Source organism: Egretta garzetta, unplaced genomic scaffold (assembly GCF_000687185.1).
Source record: "Egretta garzetta isolate BGI_Z169 unplaced genomic scaffold, ASM68718v1 scaffold306, whole genome shotgun sequence".
Classification (NCBI taxonomy): Eukaryota; Metazoa; Chordata; class Aves; order Pelecaniformes; family Ardeidae; genus Egretta; species Egretta garzetta.
This window is the reverse complement of record NW_009260131.1, coordinates 563456-581262: the sequence shown is the minus strand read 5'-3', so window position 1 is coordinate 581262 and position 17807 is coordinate 563456. Positions and strand designations below refer to the sequence as shown.

General features: G+C 41.6%; 1 protein-coding gene across 1 annotated transcript in view; it reads left to right on the top strand.

Moving 5' to 3' along the window:
• Positions 1-420: 420 nt before the first annotated feature.
• The window catches only part of DAAM2 (dishevelled associated activator of morphogenesis 2), a 202438-nt gene continuing 185051 nt past the window's right edge, over positions 421-17807 (top strand). The window contains exons 1-2 of the mRNA XM_009641546.1: positions 421-430; positions 9291-9441. The gene's annotated coding sequence lies outside the window, so the exon portion shown is untranslated. The remainder of the gene's footprint in view (positions 431-9290; positions 9442-17807) is intronic.

Sequence of the window (17807 nt, the reverse complement as noted above, 5' to 3'; positions counted from 1 at the left end):
ACATGACACAGAATCCAGTTGACCACCCTACAGGCTCTGGTGACACGTGGGAGTGCAGCAAATTAAAATGGAAGCAGATGGCAAAAAAGTCCCCTCTGTGTTTTGTCTTGTCTTTTCTTTCAGGGATGTTGCCTTACGTCTTTGATCCAAATAGCCTGCTGAGGAAATATGTCTCTGAGCTATGATCAAACAACACTAGGAACACTGTGTTCAATTCTGGGTACTCAATACTAAGTGGTTACACAGTGATGGGGAGAGATAGGCAACCTTCATTTTTCCTTTGAGCACTCATTAGTCATGGTCTCTTGGGATTCTTTCACTCTTTCAGGAATAAGTTTAATTCACAAAGAAGCTTGAGGGAGCTGGGCATTTTGGTGCCAGACTGGGGGGCAACGCCTCCAGAGAAATGGGAGATACTGTTTGATTTCCATTAGAAATTCTCCCATTGTTAATCTTGGGCTTGCTTCTGCTGGCTGATCACTGCCATTAACTGTCATTAACTGTCTGCGTGACTCAGGGTATGTGCTTTCCAGTGCGCTATCTATCTACCTACCTACTTACCTACCTACCTGTTTGTTTGTTTGCTTGTAGTGGAACACCCCGGGCTGCATGGGTGTGTAAGCTTTATTTTTCAGGTTTCCTGTTTAGACTGTCTGACCCTAAGTCCATGAGCTCTCTACGTTCCTATATTTATTGTGTTTGGAATTTTAAAGCTGAAGTTCTCACCAGCATTTTGGAGGCTTGTTTCTAGGGCCGAATTTTGCCATTTGATGTGGCTCATACACACTGTATCTTGTGATGCTAATAGGGCGGGGAATAATGGGCCCCGTAGCCACAGTGAAGCTCCCTGAGAAATTTGCTCATGGGTGTCACAAAAGCAGTTTTCCCAGTTCTGTGATACTTAGAAGCAGTCTAAAAAAATCTCCATGTAGATTAAGATGCCATGCTGGATTTGTTTAGTATCTCTGGACTTGAGTTATGTTCTGAGTGTCCCATGAAGCTTTAGGGTCACAGTGGATGTTGTACTGCTCCTAGGCAAATGCACCCAGACTTGAGTTTGTTCAGTGGCCATTGTGCATGGTTCTTAAAACACCAAGCTCACTTTTACATAGTCACTGAACAGAGACATAGTAATCACTGCACTGTAGTAGCGTCTGTATATCTGACACACCCAGTGATTTGTTTGCAGACTTTCCCACACCCTCAGAGTTGCTACTTCTCAGTTTGGGTCATTTTTACCATGGCTGTGTCAGATGTCATTTTCCCTCCAGATATTTTTTGGGTGTAGCTGATTGCAGCAGGGAGAGAGGACAACACAGAGCCTTTTGCAGGCCACCTGAATTGCATCATTAGAGAGCATTAAAACATTCAGGCAGTTGGACTAGGTGATCATTGTAGGTCCCTTCCAACTGAACTATTCTATCCTATCCTATTCTATTCTATCCCATCCTATCCTATCCTGTTCTTTCTGTCATTTTCTGTTTCTGTTTATGGTTGTTTTTTGTTTGGTTTGGTTTGCTTCTTTACTGTGTACCTTCTATCCATATGGTTACAGTTCTTTCTTTTTGCCCTCCTTTTGTTAACCAGCAAAGGAATGTGATAGTCCTGAGAATCTAACATGGGCCTAACTAGGCCTCACCATAGTGAACCACTGGGCCAACGCAGGCCTTTCATTTTCTTACTGCCATTTCGTATTGGTAGGAGGATTCTGTTATACTTCTATTTCATTGCGCCTGTCTGATGTATTGAAAAGTCTGTGTGGTTATGTTTATTAGTATTTTATGATTTTTTTGCCTTGCTTGAACTGTGTCAGCTATTGGAGGTCCTCTCCTGTAAAACGTATCACAGAGCTAAGTGGCCTCTTGTCCTGCCTGCTTTGCTAATTGTGCTGAGCCAAGTAGTATCTGTTGGATATGCAAGCACAGAAGGCAAGGAAGGGTTTTGTTAACTCAGGGAAACAAATGGGTTGTAGATGGGAGCTATGCTGCTGGTTTGGCCAATAATTACAGGCTGCAGACTTCACAGGTTCCAAAAGCTAAGCAATCTCCACCTTGCTTAATACTTGGGTAAGGTACCTACGTCTAAATGAAGCAGTGCCCATCATTTAGAGGCATGTATCAATTTCAACTCAGGTTCAAGACCAAAATCTGAGGAATTTATTATTATAGGATATCAGAGTTTCTTGCCTGCATTCCACAGTGCTTTTGAGCACTGAACTAGTCATCTTTGAGGAAAAGATTTAAGAGTTTAGACCGTTAGGAAACACAACTTACAGAATAAAGTAACGGTTTTGGTCAGTACTTTACCTGGTTCAGTAAAATGTTTAGTTCTTGGACACTTATCAGTAGGTGCTGTAAGAATGGGGTAGAGTCTAATATAGCTGACTTTGATTTCTGGTTTCTCTTTGTTTTCTGGCTGCTTGTTTCTGACTTCATGCAGACCCTTAATAAACTGTCCTCTTCCAAAAAATCTTAATATAGATGGTCCCTTGGACTCCACCTCTCTGCATCTGAGAGCTGCGCTACACTGGACCAATTACAGGACCACATTTACAAAAATATTTGCTAGCTGTGGATGCTTCAGGTTTTTTTATTCAAAATTTATACAATTTATGATGTGACCCAAACCCCCTCAGCCCTAGCAGACATTGGCTTTGACCTGTAGGGCTTATTTTTTCAGAATTGTTGGGCATCCACATCACCAGCTGACTTCAAAAGGAGTTGTGGGTGCAAAGAAATAGAGTCAGTTGCCCAAGGTCACACTGACAGTCAGGATCAGAGCTCCACAGAGCAGTTGCTGGCTCCAAGTAAATAAACAAACACACATGACAAACTGGTAGAAACTTCTGAGCTGTGCAGGGATCCTGCATAGCTGCACCTCCAGAAATATGCCTTGTCGTTCTTAATAATATTAAAACAGCTCCACTTTCATAATAAGAACAGTTATCACCACTTGTGCAGTGACAGTAACTACCAGCTAAGTAGGAACTACTCAGGAACTATGGAAGTTCCATTGCAGTGATTGTTTTCAAAATATCACAGCTTGGGAATTGCTTGGAATATGTTGACTTGGCACTGAGCTACCTGGTTGTAGAGTGACTGTGAGGCAGTGATTCTTGGTTTTCTTTCCCGAGGACTTACCACAATTGGCTTTTCACCGAAGAGGCGGGTGAACAATACAGCAAGCCCTGCTTTTTCATATCCACTGCAGTAAGTTTAAGGTTGGGTGGAAAACTCAACAGTTGTAGAAAGCAGCATGTTGGAGTGGAGCCACAGCGTCGTCCTTCCTTATAGTGTCAGCTGAATTGGCTAGGGAGTTCCAGCTGCACCTTTTCACAAAACCAGTAATTTCCCTGAGCTCTCATTAGCACACTCCAGTGATCAGGGTGCACCATGCTGTGCAAAAGCTCCACATACTTCAGGAATAAAGTAATCTAGGTTTTTGAGGTCTAAGCGTGATTTGACTAATGGTGATTTAGAGCTGAAATGGAAGCAAGGCTGGAGAAGTGGGCTAAACATTTTTCTCATTTAGCTGAGTTGTCTAAACACTGGGGACTAAGATGAGCTTACACAGGGCCTTCTAACATTGACTCTGAGTCAGGCATTATTATCCCTCTTGTAGAGAGTAGAGTCAGAAACATGAATTGGCTTGCCCATGCCCACACAGAAATGCACAGCTAGCATCAGCATTACAACTTCGTTACTCAGAAGCACACAGATGTGCAACATGTACCTCACTTCTTCCCGCCCCTACTTGCTGTAAAGGCTTCTTGCAAGGGGTCAGATGGATACTCTTTGTTCTCTTGCTGTCTTTTGTGAGTATGGTTGTTCTCTTTTGGTGTCATTTTCTTTTAATATAAAAGTCTTCGTAAGTAAAGTAATGTTTTTAAATGTGTACCGTTTCATGATCACTGTAATAATACAGTTCCTTGAGTCTGAAACAGTTTGTACTTGTAGAGCTTTCTGTTGCTGGCTTTTCTGGGTAAACCAGTACACACTGGTGGAAAGTGAGAGAGCACATTTCCAAACATTCAAAAATTTCCAGAACTGGCGGAAAGAAATTTTCCTGGCCATAGCAAAGTACAACAGTGAAAATGGCAGGACAATAATTTAAATGAAACCAGTAAGTTCTATAAGGTTTAGAAAACTTCAGGTTGATGCTGAGGTTGAGACTTAGGTTTCCTGTCTGTTGACAATTTATGAATGCCTTTGCCTCTCCCTAGATGTTGGGCATAACTGTTTGTGTCAACTTCCCTATGGCCTGAAGCAGAATCTGCAGGGCCCTTTTCTTTAAAGCCTTTGGAATTTACATAACCCTGCAATTGTAGCAATGCAAAATGTGGCTCTGGTTACAATAACAAGGGTTTAGGGAACGCGGGGAGAGATTGTAGCGGCAAAGGCATAAAAGCAAAACAAAACAAAACCCTACATGCTGTTTTAATTTTCAGCAGCCACGTGAGAACTGTCCTGCAGTTCCTGGCTATAAATAAATCTCTGCCGTCATAGGAAGACAAAAAACAAAACAGTTCACATTCCTCCCAAATTTTCTTAAGGTTATAAAAAATAAAGGAAAGGTAAATATTTCAAAAGCAGAGTGTGTCTTTGCTGAGGAATGTCAAATTATTACTCAGGGGGGCTGATATTTGCATCAAGTGAAGAAATTTGGCATTAAAGCTCTCTTTTCCTGCTCCATCTCTTTTGAGAAAACCAGTTAGGACTGCGTATGGATAATGTGCCAGGCGGTGCTTCTGAAAGCCCCAGGGGTTCACTGCCCTAGTGTCAGCTGAGGCAGGAACTTCCTTTGAGATGAATGAGAACTACACAGAAGCATGCCTGTTGCTTCTTGTCAGATGTTACATCCTAGTTCTGTTACATGTTGTGTTAGGAAGATGGGCACGAACATCACTTCATTGCATAGTGAGATGCTGTGGCACTGACAGATGCAGACGTGAATGCAGAATCAAACAGCCAGTGCTCCATACCAACAGTAGCGCTATAGAAATAAGGAGGCCTGCTTGATAAGTACGCTTACAGTTATTACATGTGATTAAACAAAGATTTGGTCACCTGTTCAAATCTGGTTTCAGTTGATCAGAATGAAAAATTGTTACAATTGCCAGCATCATAGGGTATGTTTAGACTCAGGGATGAGAAGATGTAATGCCACATGAATTACATGACTAAGGATAGCTCTTTAGGGAATATAAGGACAGACTGAATCATGAAGTGGTAATGTAGGGAATGAATGGAGATAACCTTTAGCACAGTGTTTCAGTGTGGTGAAGTCCCAGGCAGGAAGACTGGAGATTGTGAAAGAAATATCAACACCAGCAAACTGGGAAGAAACTGTGGTTTGCCGGGAAACTGATTGATTTAAGTTGATCCTGAACTGTTGTGTTGCTTTGAATGGGCATGAGGCCTCCCAGAATGGGATATCTTTGAATTTGTGAGCGTCCCCTGGAAAGCATAGGAAGGACAAATTGCAGCAGAGGAGGAGCCTGATGTTGCTGTGAAATGGTTCTCTAGTGTATGATAGCATCTGCTTAACACTACCTCATCTTAAGGATGGACAATGAGCCAGTTGAGAGCTTGTGGGTCAAGATTATTGGGTAATACAACAAGAACAGTACTTTGGTGGATGTCTGTTATAGATCACCTGATCACAAGAATGAGTAAAGGAGACCTTCTTCAGGCAACTGGAAGAGCCTCATTACCACTTCAATATCTGCTGGAAGGGCAACAGAGCAGGGCAGAAGTCCAGGTTTCTGGACTGATGACAACTTCCTAACACAGATAATGGATGAGCTGGAGAGAGGGCTCTGGTATTTACAAACAAGGAATTGGGGATGTGAAAGTCAAGGGTAGCTTTGGCTGCAGTGATCATGGGATGGTAGAGTTCAGGATTCTGAGAGGAGGGATCAAGACAAAAAGCAGCATCACAACCTTGGACTTCAGGAGAGCAGGCTGTGGCCTGTTTAGGGACCTGCTTGAAAGAATCCTACAATACATGGCCCTGGAGAGAAGAGAGGTCCAGGAGAACCAATTGATTTTCAAGGATCACCTCCTTCAAGCTCAAGAGCAGTTCATCCTGATGAGCAGGAAATGAAACAAAGGTATCAGGAGACCTGCGTAGATAAGCAGCGATCTCCTGACTAAACTCAAACTGAAAAGGGAGTTTACAAGAGGTGGGAGTAGGGTCAGGAGACCTGGGAGGAATATAGAGACATTAACTGAATGTGTGGGGATTGGATAAGGAAAACCAAGGCCTACCTGGAGTTGAATCTGCTGAGAGACATGAAGGGCAACAAAAAGGGTGTCTAAAGGGAGATCAACTGCAAAAGAAAGATGAGGGGAAAAGTAGATGCACTGCTGAATGGTCATGGGGACTTGCTGACAAAGGACACAGAAAAGGATGAGATACTCAAGTCTTCTTCACTGTGGCCTTTACTGGAAGTACTTGCCTTCAGAAATCTGAGACCAGTGGAAAAGTATGGAGCAAGAAAGACTTACACTTAATGGATGAGGATTGGGTTAGGGAATATGTAAGCAAACTGGACCAATAAACAAGTAAGTCCCTGGAACCTGATGGGGTACACCCATGAATGCTAAGGGCTCTCTCTAACGTCATTGTGAAGCCACTTTTGATTAGCTTTGAAAGATCACAGCTACTGGGGAAGGTTCCTGAGGACTGGAAGAAAGCAACTGTCATTTTTATCTTGAAGAAGGACAAGAATGAGGATCTGGAGCACTACAGGATGGACAGACTCATCTCAGTCCCTGGGAAGGTGATGAAGCAAACAGTCCTAGAAACCATTTCGAACATGAAGGACAAGAAGGTGACTGGGAGGATCTATAAGGAGAAATCATGCCTGACTATCCTAATAGCCTTCTATGATGAGATGATTGGCTTGGTAGATATGGGGAGAGCAGTAGATGCTGTTTATCTTGACTTCAGTAAGTCTTTTGACACTTTCATATAATGTCCTCATTGACAAACTGATGAAGCGTGGGCTAGGTAAGTGAACAGTGACATGGCTTAGTAGCTGGCTGAGCTGCTGGGCTCAAAAGATTGTCATCAGCAGCAAACAAATCAATGGTGGGCCACACAAATAGTGTATCCTATGGTCAGTATTGGGATCCAAAACTGTTTTACATCTTCATTAATGGCCTGGGTGATGGGATCAAGTGCACACTCAGCAAGTTTGCAGACAACATAAAACTGGGAAGAAAGAGTGACCAGGTGATCTTACTGCTGTTCAGAGGCATGTCAATAAGAATCTCATAAAATTCAACACAGACAAATGCCAATTTCTGTTCCTGGGGAGGAATAACCTTATGCACAAGTACAAGCTGGGGCCCACAAGCTGGAAAGCACCTTTTGAAAAAGGACCTGGAGTCCTGGTAGGCAACATGTTGAACATGAGTCTGAAATGTACCTTGTCGCAAAGACGACCAATAGCCTCTGGACTGTATTAGGAAAAGCACTGTCAGCAAGTCAAGAGAGGTGATCCTTCCTCTTTGCTCAGCATTGGTGGGGCATATGTGAAGTGCTGTGTCCCATTCTGGGGTTCCCAAAGTGCGAGAGAGATGGATATATTGGAGAGAGTGCAACAAAGGGCCCCAAAGATCAATAAAAAGCCAGTACATCTGACATGAGGAGGGACTGATAGACCTGGGACTGTTTATTCTGGAGAAGAGAATGCTTGAGGGGATCTTATCAATATGTATAAATACCTGATAGTGGGGGGAGTAAAGATGGAGCCAGATGCTTCTCAGTGGTGCCCAGTTGCAGAATGAGAGTTTATGGGCACAAACTGAAATATAGGAAATTCCATTTAAATGTAAGAAAAAAACTTTTTTAAGGTGGGTGTGATCAAATACTGGAACAGGTTGCTCAGAGAGGTTGTGGAAGCTCCATGTGGAGCTGACCTGGATGTGGCCCCAGGCAACCTTCTCCTAGCTGACCCTCCTTTGAGCAGTGGGTTTGGAGCAGGTGATTGCCAGAGGTCTCTTCCAACCTCAACTGTTATGTGCTCTGTGATACCTTGTTCTGTTTTTTTCTCATGACTGAATCAAAACAGCTCAAGAACTGTGATCACAGCTGGAACCTACTATTTTGGGCCAAGTACTATTTGGGATGTGCTGTCCCACATCCTGTTAAAATAAGTTATGCCAGGACAAAAATCAGGAATTGTGGTGAAAGGTTTGGGGGGAGCAGTAGAATTGCTTCCTGTGCTATATATAATTTGAGGTTGGGTAGAGGACTTCACTCTCTAATGTTTCTAATGTGGTATCTTTCGATAGTATAAAATTCTTACAGAGAAGGAAAAATAAAAAAAAAATTAAAAATCCAGACCTGAATTTGCCCAGTGTTGATAGACCTGTTAAAATTGATATTATTACTTGAGTGGAAAATGGGGTTAATGAAGGGAAAACAAGGCCCTGTGTTTCTGTTATCCCCAAAAGACTACAGTTTCTATGAATAATTTTAAGTCACCCATGGAGGAATTGACAATTTTAATGATGTTTCTCTTAAAACAGCTTAGTTAAATGCCATGGGAAGCAAACAAGGAAAAGGTCACTTTAATGGTATTTCCTAAAACGACAGTGCAGCAGCATTTGTGGAATGTCCTCGAGCACAATCATTTGGCTTTAATAAAAAATAATGAAAAAAACCCAACAACAAGAAAATTAGCTGAATGATAAAAGTAAATAATTCATAACAGATTTCCATCTAAATCCTGGAAGTCATCTGTCTAGAGCACCTGATACAAAGAAGCCAAAGCCAATAGTTCTGTATCAGCTGAAACCCATCTTTGTGTATGTTAATCACACTCTGTGGAGACAAATTTGTTTCTTTTTCTGTATCGGTGCTCGCTTATGATCTCTATACTCAAAGTTAATGTGTAGAGCAACCAATCAACAATTTGTCTGCAATGCAGATGCAATCAGCGTTGAAGATATAATGGTACATGTGAGATACTCATATTGGGTTTGATTCTAGAGTGTATTAAGAGCACTATTGAGTGCTTCAGCTAAGAAGTCTTTAAGTGTTTTCTTGCCTGCTAGTACCTACTACCTGCGTCTTCTTTTGCTCAGTGTCAAGCATGTGCTTCAGATCATTCTGGTTTAAGACAAAGTAATTTCATCAGAACACCAGAAGACCAGCCCTCTCAGTTAACAGAGACTGTGCAGGAACCTCTGTCATATTTCTTCTGTAATTTCTTTTAAAAGTGAAAAAACATTGGACATGCCTTTTATATAGATAGAAAGCTAAAAGGAACTATTTATTTGTTTCTCCAGAAGACCATCTCTACAGTCAAACCAGCTGTAGTAACTCATCTGAAGGTGGGCTCTTCCTACATGGTGAGGACCTGAACTGAAAACAGAGACCTACATAGGGAGAGAGAAGAGCAAAACAGAAACTAATCAGATCATCCAGGTTAGTCCTGATCTGCATGTGGGGAGTGGGAGAGGAACGGAATACCAGGGAACAGTATTTTAGCTATCAGTTTTCTCTTAAACTTGTGTGATGTTACCTACATTCATCAGGCAAGAGGAATCTTTCACCTATTGCAAGGTGGTTTTCAACTTTAGAGCAAGGTTACAATGAACAGGGCCTCACTATCCTTAATTACAGACAAAACAGGTGTGTTTAGAAGCAACATCTATCCTAATGGCATAAAAATTGTAACCTTCTATCCCATCTGTTCTCTTTACTCCATCACCATTTCAACAGAACAGAACTTGTGTCTAGGCTCTGCTACAAGTGTTAGTCACGCTGTTACTCAGTCTGAGTGCCAGCATATTAACTTGGTTTTGATTATAATTATAGTCTAAGCAGGAGGCATTTCTTGAAAGTTAGTAAATACGCTTATTGGGAATTATAGTTTAGTAACGTTCTTGATTTTATGCTCTATTTTTCTTCTTTCTTTCTTTCATTATTCTGCCCTTCATTGTTCCAGAGCAGCCACCAGTTAGAAGAAAACTTAGTATCAGCATCTTCCTCCTTGGTGCAATTTAGAATCCTTCAGGGTTTTAGTCCATTAAGAAGAGCTTGTGCATTCAATTTGTGCATGAAGCCTAAATACACCTAATGTCTCATCATTTTCAGTTTGTTTCTCTCATAGTGCTTGCAGTAATCACTTACAGAGACAAAATAATGTGAAACCTTTTCTTCCCATGGTATTTCAACTTTATGGGATCTTAAATGCTGTGAAGTCAAGTGACCTAGTTCCCTACTGCCACGCACTCTGCAGCAGTATTTACATGAGTGCAATGTGAGTGTAAAGTGTGGCTGGGCTAAGACAGCGCGTGCTTCATGCTGGCGTAAATGAGTACACCAAGCAGCAGGGCAGTGGTGAATCAGTTGTCAGGACTCAAACTCAGTCATACTTTTGCTGAATTGAACAGTAAGTTTCCTGTAGTTGTCTCTATAGTTGTGATCCTGCCCCTCTGTCAGGTTCCTAAATAATTCCCACAGCCGTTAGAACCTCACAGGCAGCCAAACCAAAAAACACAAATGCTAAATTTCAGATGCTGTTACATGAAACAAAGTGTGATGTTTTGCTCGCGGATCCAGTTCTCTAGCTGTGTATGAATATGTATTCAAGAGGAACACATTTACTCCCCATAATTTTGAAACATTACCATTTTACATCTTTGTATTCTTCTGGAAAACTAATTAATTCTTGATTAGTTACATCCCTCAAGGTGACCAATTTCTTCTCTGGCATGTTCAGTGGTTCAGGAGCAAACATGATTTTAGGAGCCCAGTCTCTGCACATGAACATCTTGCATAGAATCAGGGCCACTACCTAGTTAAATATGTGCTGCTGTCTTGGCATACACCAAGTCTCCTTCTGGCTCAGACTACCATGATGGAATTAAACCTTGCAGAATCTGGGTGTGCCCCTCTTCATATCCCAGTCAACTGCTTCACAGAGTGAGCAACATATTTTTTGTCTCCGGAACAACTCAATCGTTCTGGTAATCACACATCTACTACTTAGCACCCCACCAGAGCACGTGTGCGCTGCATTCCCAGTGAACTGAACTGTCTTGCCAAATACAGCAAAGATGGCTTACATCTTTCTTTTCTCCTGTCCTCACCCTCACAGTCAAGCAGATTTCTAAGAGAGCAATTCAGCATCCTTTTCCTAGAAGTAAGGAGCCACCTTTCCGTAGGAACTTTGTCCCATTTCCAGGATTCCTAAGCATACAGGAATTCCTATAAAGAACGCCAAATATTCCCCAGGAAAGTGTGTGTCATAAAATAGGACAGATTCTATGTGATGGAAGTTATGTCTAAGAAATATCAGGGTGGGTTAACAGTGGTGTAATGGAGGGGAAAAAAACCCAAGAACAAAACACCAAAGCCCCAAAAGCCAGAATAAAGAGCTTGGTCATCAAGCACTGAAACTAAATGTCATTTGCAATTAACTGCTGCAATAAGGTCAGCTGCCTTCCTAATTGATTTCAGCTTCTTACTAAGGGATCAGTGCTGCTAATTAGTTTGCATGTAAACTTCAGAGGACATGAATAATCAGAGTTTAGCAAGCCGCACCAACTGTAACTAACGCTTCTAGCTCTTCTGCAAAGAATACAGAGTAAGCAAATGTTGTTCCCTGCCCAGTGCCACAAATGGAGCCAGAACTTGTTGCTCCAGCTACTTTTTTCCACTGAGTTGCTACAAAGCCCTCAGAAGCATGCAGAATTGGCAACCTTGAAGTCACTTTCAGAGGAAGTGAGTTTCCTAGGTAGAACAGGAGCAGTGTGATAGCTCTGTCACCAGCACCATAAAGAAGAGGATTTTTAGCTGGAGCTCCCTGCCTGCTAAGTAGCTGTTTCAGGGTCCATGAGTAGGCAAGTATCATTTAAAAAACTCCAAGGCTATTCTAAGTTGGCATCAGAGTCTTAACATACCTTGATCAGCTTATAGACCACAGAGTTGCAAGGGCAGTTTAAAAACTGCCATTATTTCTTCACTCTGATTTTGTGCTAACCAGAAATCAACCAGAGTAAAAGATCTGGCCTAGACCCTGTATCAGAATACAGGGAAGTGGATCAGGAGTGGAATCAGAATCAGAAGTGGAAGTAGGCTTTCCCTGTTCATTTGTATAGACATTGCTTTGATTTTCCTGGAGGTCATGAGGTCTGTGTGTTCATAGCTAGAGACTGACTTTATTTCTGACTGTATTAATACCCTCTTCTTTGTTGGAACAAGACATGTTGATCTATATCATTGCCAATTAAATGATGATCAGTGCAACATCAGGCATTCCCTAAACACTTCCAAGACTTAAAAAAGCCCACGCACCCCTCCCTGCCATGCAGCTAAACAAATCTATGCACAAAAATCAGGGGACTAAAAGGAAAAAAACTTCAGGCCATTCAGAGCTCAAACTAATTTAAAAAGTATTATTAATGAAAGTCTATGTTGGAGTGCAGCCCAAGGTGGTCTTTGGATTTTTTTCAAAAAGGCAAAAAAATCCTTCAAATGAAAAATGTTGAGGAATGTCATTATGCAGACTTTTGTTGGAACAGCTGCCTAGGGACAAGCTCACTCCAGTCCTCCTTAGTTCAGCTATTTAGTAGATCTAGCCAACAACATACGGTTACTAATGTTTGTACATTAGTACATTTGATACAGATCACCTGTCTGCATACTGCACCATTCTGTAAGGTAACCATTTGTTAGAACATTGTTGGTTTTGGTTTTTTTTTATTATTTCTCTGGAAGATGAGAAGACATATACAGAATAGAAGGAAGCATTCAAAAATTATGGGGAAAGCAAAGGAAGACTCCATTTTACAAATCTGTGCCTTCTATTTTGCTAACTGAAAAGCAGAAGAAAATGAAAGGACCTGAAGTTCAGCTAAATTGTTTTTTTCTAAAACTCTGGTCTGTTATCCCTGAGGAAGTATCATGAATACATTCCAAATGGTCATAAGGTGTTAGGTGTGAATACAACCCAAGTTTCTTCAAGGCAGCCAAATGAAGCTGTAGTCAAGTTGCTGGCTACAAGTGTTTTCAGTAGTCAGGGACTGCTAACTACCTTTAATTGCTGGCAGGTGATCAGTGTTTTGGTGGCAGGAAATTTAATCTAATTCTGGCTGATTCTGTCTCCCTTGCCTTCAGGGATCTGGATTTGAGTTGGGCTGTTGTCTGAAAACAGAGTTGCACTTCAAAATGTTTGAGAAATACCAAGCAAAACAAATGAGACAATTCCTGTATAATTTTCACTTTTTTTTTTCTTTTTTGCTTCAGTTGGAGTAATCTCTGACTTTCACTTTCTACGAGCTTGTAAACCTTTTCTCCTTTCTGAAGAGCAAATGTCTTTTTCCTCTTTCCGTAGCTATTATCTGAGCTGCAGCAAATACTGATGGCTTTTCTTTCAGGCTTGTATGTTCCCTTGTCAGCAAACAACTTGTGCAGACCATGCACTAAATCTTAACCAATACAGGACAGATGGTTATAATGGGCTTGAGAAGCCAATGAGAGACGGAACTATGAACGGGAAGAACATAGGGCAAAGGGTAAAATTTAAACGTGCCATCTGCAGGAAGTTCCAAACCAAATTCTTACATCTTACTATGATGGATACAGATTTGAATGTAATTGTTCTTGTAGTTGACCTAAATTCTTTGGTGTGGGCCATTTTATAATGTGGAAAATGAATCTTTTTCTTTAAGAACAATTGGTAGAAGTAGTTTGATAGGTAGTACATTGATTTAAGGCATTGTCAAGGAACGTTATCTTCATGTTGAAGGCCATAACTTTCATTTACTGCACAACTCTTACAGATCTGATAAGGCTTAGGTTCTAGGAACAAATTTATTTAGTTTTAATCATTTTTTTTTTTTAACTGAGAAAATAAACCCACCCGAAATAAATGTTTGTGCTGGGTTTGTAGTGGCAGCTAACTAAAACGTATTTTTCCATGATGTCAGGAATGCTGCAGGAAAAGAAGTACACCAACAATACATCAGATGTAAGCTAACCGTAGCAGCAATAAGTTCTGTTGCAGTTTCACTCAAACATTTGCATGCATGCACATGTGTAAGCGTATACATGCACACACAGGTATGTACACACGTTGTGATTCATCAAGTGGAAAACAATCTTGTGGCATTAATAGTTTTAATTTTTAGTTAATAATGTACATTATTTCAGATGAGCATTATCCAGATCCCTACTTTTTTAAAGTTCAAAGCAAGTTCTCAAACTGCTGTATTAACACACTAAAGATGTGGGTTAGGATTGAAAAGCTTTAATCTGAAATTTATATATCCCTGAATTGGAGCATAGTTCCACCTGTATTCATCAGAAAGTCAGTGGGAGTGGAATCCAGCCCTTAGATCCGATGGTGTGTTTTGAGCCCAAAGATAGAAATAATTTTAGAAGAATTATACTAACTAAAAGAATGTATATACATGTCTGTATTGTATTGATGATATATATGCCTCATTTCAGCCCCTCAGTGACAGGGGACGGAATTTCTTGTGGGTCTTTGATAAGTAAGGATAGCGATGGTTCCATCACCATGTTACATCCAGTGTCAGTGTGTAGTAGTAGTAATACTGCTCGGCATGTCACACTCAAGAGATGCTCAAAACATTGTGTGGTATTTCAGAGACTGGGAGACATGCAGAAACAATCTCTGTAGGGAGTGTATGAAAGTCTCGCTGGTTCTGTAGCCTGTGGTGACTGAGCAGAAATCTTTGACCCTGTAGTTGTACTGGGTGGTGGTGTCAGGCAAGGCATGCAGCCGAGCTCACAGAGCCATGGTGTTTAATCTCATTGTCAGATGGAGCAGGCAGCCTGGCACTGGGTCGCCTCTTACAATGGGCACTTTTGTTGTTAGATTAATATACCCCTGTCCTTTTGTTTTCACAAGGGATCTAACAAACAGTTTATATCTCCAGAGGTGGAACAACATCTCACAGAAGCTTTTGCTTCTGCATTCTATACGGAATCTGTTTCTGAGCAGCAAATAACCTATTTGGTTTTGTATGTCCGTTTCCCCTTGTCTTTTCACTATTTTATACATAGATAATACTATATCTTTTGGGGGTTGGTGATCAAAGCCTAAAAATGCTTATAGAAATAGGCAGGTGATTTCTTTAATGGTCTCATTCCTAAATTCAGAAGGAGCTGCCTTTGTAAGTATGTTTGTGCTGTCTTGGGATGTAGACTTTATGTGATACACTGTTCAGAAAGAGAAACATACCTTTTTTCTTTCTTGGTAGCTTTGGGATGACTTCTGGTTTTGCTGTCCCCTATAACCTAAGACACCAAAATAGCTCCTATTAAATGTCACCTCTTTTATGAGGGGGTTGCTCTGCAGAATCAAATATTTTTTGCAAACTGCAACACTTTTCAGTTTTCACTGAGGTATCTGCAGTTCGGTATTTAATAATAAAAAGCTGGCTTCTCTGGCATCTTTCATCCCAGGCTGTTACTAATATGAGTATTGGATTATATGACACCAGAGTTTAATGCACTTTTTTGCTATTGGGGAAACAGAGTCACAGAAAGAATCAGTGATTTATCTAGTTTCATTTACTGCTGACTAAATATCGAAGCATGCAGCAGAATTTGAATTCTATGTCCTTTATTTTATTTAATATATCACACATTTCTCCTACAGCCAGTAATAGAAACCAGGAGTTGTGCTGTAACCATTAGACAGTGCTCTGCCAATGGAGTGTCCAGATGCTGCGGGGGGAGGGGGGGGGGACAGCTTTCACATGGGATTATGAGGAGTGTAAGGAGCGACATATGTAAGGAACAGCAGATACTCTTTTTTTAATCTTAAAATTTATGGTGCATAGATCATTCTGGTCCAGCCTATTTCCTGCTGGGCACTTTCTGGTGTTTTGCATATTTTTCTTATGTGTGCATGGAGCAATGGGGCATCACTAGCTCCCCTCAAGCCCCAGTTTCTCTGCATCATTGGTGTCTTTGCCATTCCAATCCCCATCCACTGCAGCACGTTACCCTGTTGCTGTGTAGACAGACTCTGCCTGTTTCAAACATGCTAGAATAACCTTAGCTGAGGCATCACATGGATGACCAGCTTTGTCTTCAAGATGAGGGTTTTGTTAACTTTTAACTAATGAATAAGACATGGGCCATTTATCTTGGTTACACTGTATCATAATAAATGGTACAGTGTGCTAAGGTGAGAAAGGAGATAGTGTTGGTAACGTAAGCCTAACTAAACCTTGCCCCTTGGCCTGCTGCTGCAGGTTAGTTTCTAGGGCTGCACACAGGTCTCTGGCTCCAAAACCTTGGCTGGAGGAAGGGGAAGAAAGCAAAAGAAGGAATCATTCCCACCTTTCCTTTCAGCTCTTTTCTCTTCCAATGAGAAACTGAGAGGATAAAGGGGAGAAAGGGGGACCAAGACAGTTAGGTAGAGCTCACAAGGTAGAGATCAGCTGCAGAAGTACCTGGTGCAGAGAAGGGGGGAACAGGGAGTAAAGGGGCAGGGATTTGGAGGGTGAGATGAAGGAAGTGGTAGGCAGAGGTGTGAGTGGAAAGTGAGGATTAATAGACCAATGGAAAAGTGTGAAGGGAGGGGAAGACTGATGGAACTGTAAGATCTCTTCTACTGTGCATCACATGTTTGCATGTGTAAATCATATGAAACTTGCCCAGGGTTTATGCAGAGAAAGGCAGGAGCATAGTATGGCTCATGCTAGAGGAACACTGATGGGTCCCCGTGGTTTAATACAAGGCTAATAATGCTGAAGATTACAATTTAATAATGCGGCTCAATGGTTACTTTGCTTACAAGGTAGAAGGCATACATGGCAGAAGTTAGCAGATACCTACTAAGCCTTTTTGTGAGGGGCCATTAGCACGAAAAGGGCTGGAATCGCCTTTTGGTTTGTACCCCTGTCCTTTTACCACAGGACCAAAGAAACAGAAAGACATCACATTGGTTTGCTAGCAGTTTGTACCCATTCTGTGCTTATTGTGCGTATGCGAAGGCAGAGAGGGCAGGACAGTGGTGACTTGGTCTCGTCTTGTTTGGCTTGGCCTGCCAGATGGAAGGTGGTATTTTCCCCCTGCAACTTGCTTTCTCTGGTTGTGCCATTAAATATGTACATATTTGTATATATATGACTTTGCCTTGTGATATGTGTTGATTGGCGTTGTCATCATGAGAGTTCAGTTATTGTAATGAAAACAAATGACTTACATGTACAGAGAGCAAACCATATATTTCCATGAGTTTAAAAAAAATAAGACGGGGAGAGAGATTTTGCAGATGGTGTTACTATCTCTGAATTTCAGCATTACTGTTTAACAGAGAATGCGGTTTCTTCCGCTGCAGACAGCAACACACACGAGGCAGACAACTCCTCCATATTAACCTAGCTATTAATATCAGATATAGTTGAAAGTGAAGTCAGAAAACAGAAAACATGCTCGAAACAGTGGTCTACATGGGATTAAAGCTATCTGGAGAACGACCGAGGAGGAAAGACTGGGAAATGAGGGCTTTTTATTTAGTTAACTCATATCCTCTCCATCACAGGGACTAAAATCTCTTATGTCAAAACGATCCGAGTTGCCGGGGGATACCCCCAATCCCAATGCGGCTGGGGATGGTGTGCCACAGAGCGCGGGGCTGGAGTGGCGCACTGCACCCCGCCGGGCTCCCCGCCGCAGGTGGGAAATCATTAAAAAAAAAATTAAAATAGCAGCACCTGAAAGCCTTGAATGAAAAGCCGTGTAGAAGAGTGGTGTCCCTGGCCGTAAGGCAGGTAGGCAACCGTCTGGTCCTGCGACGATCA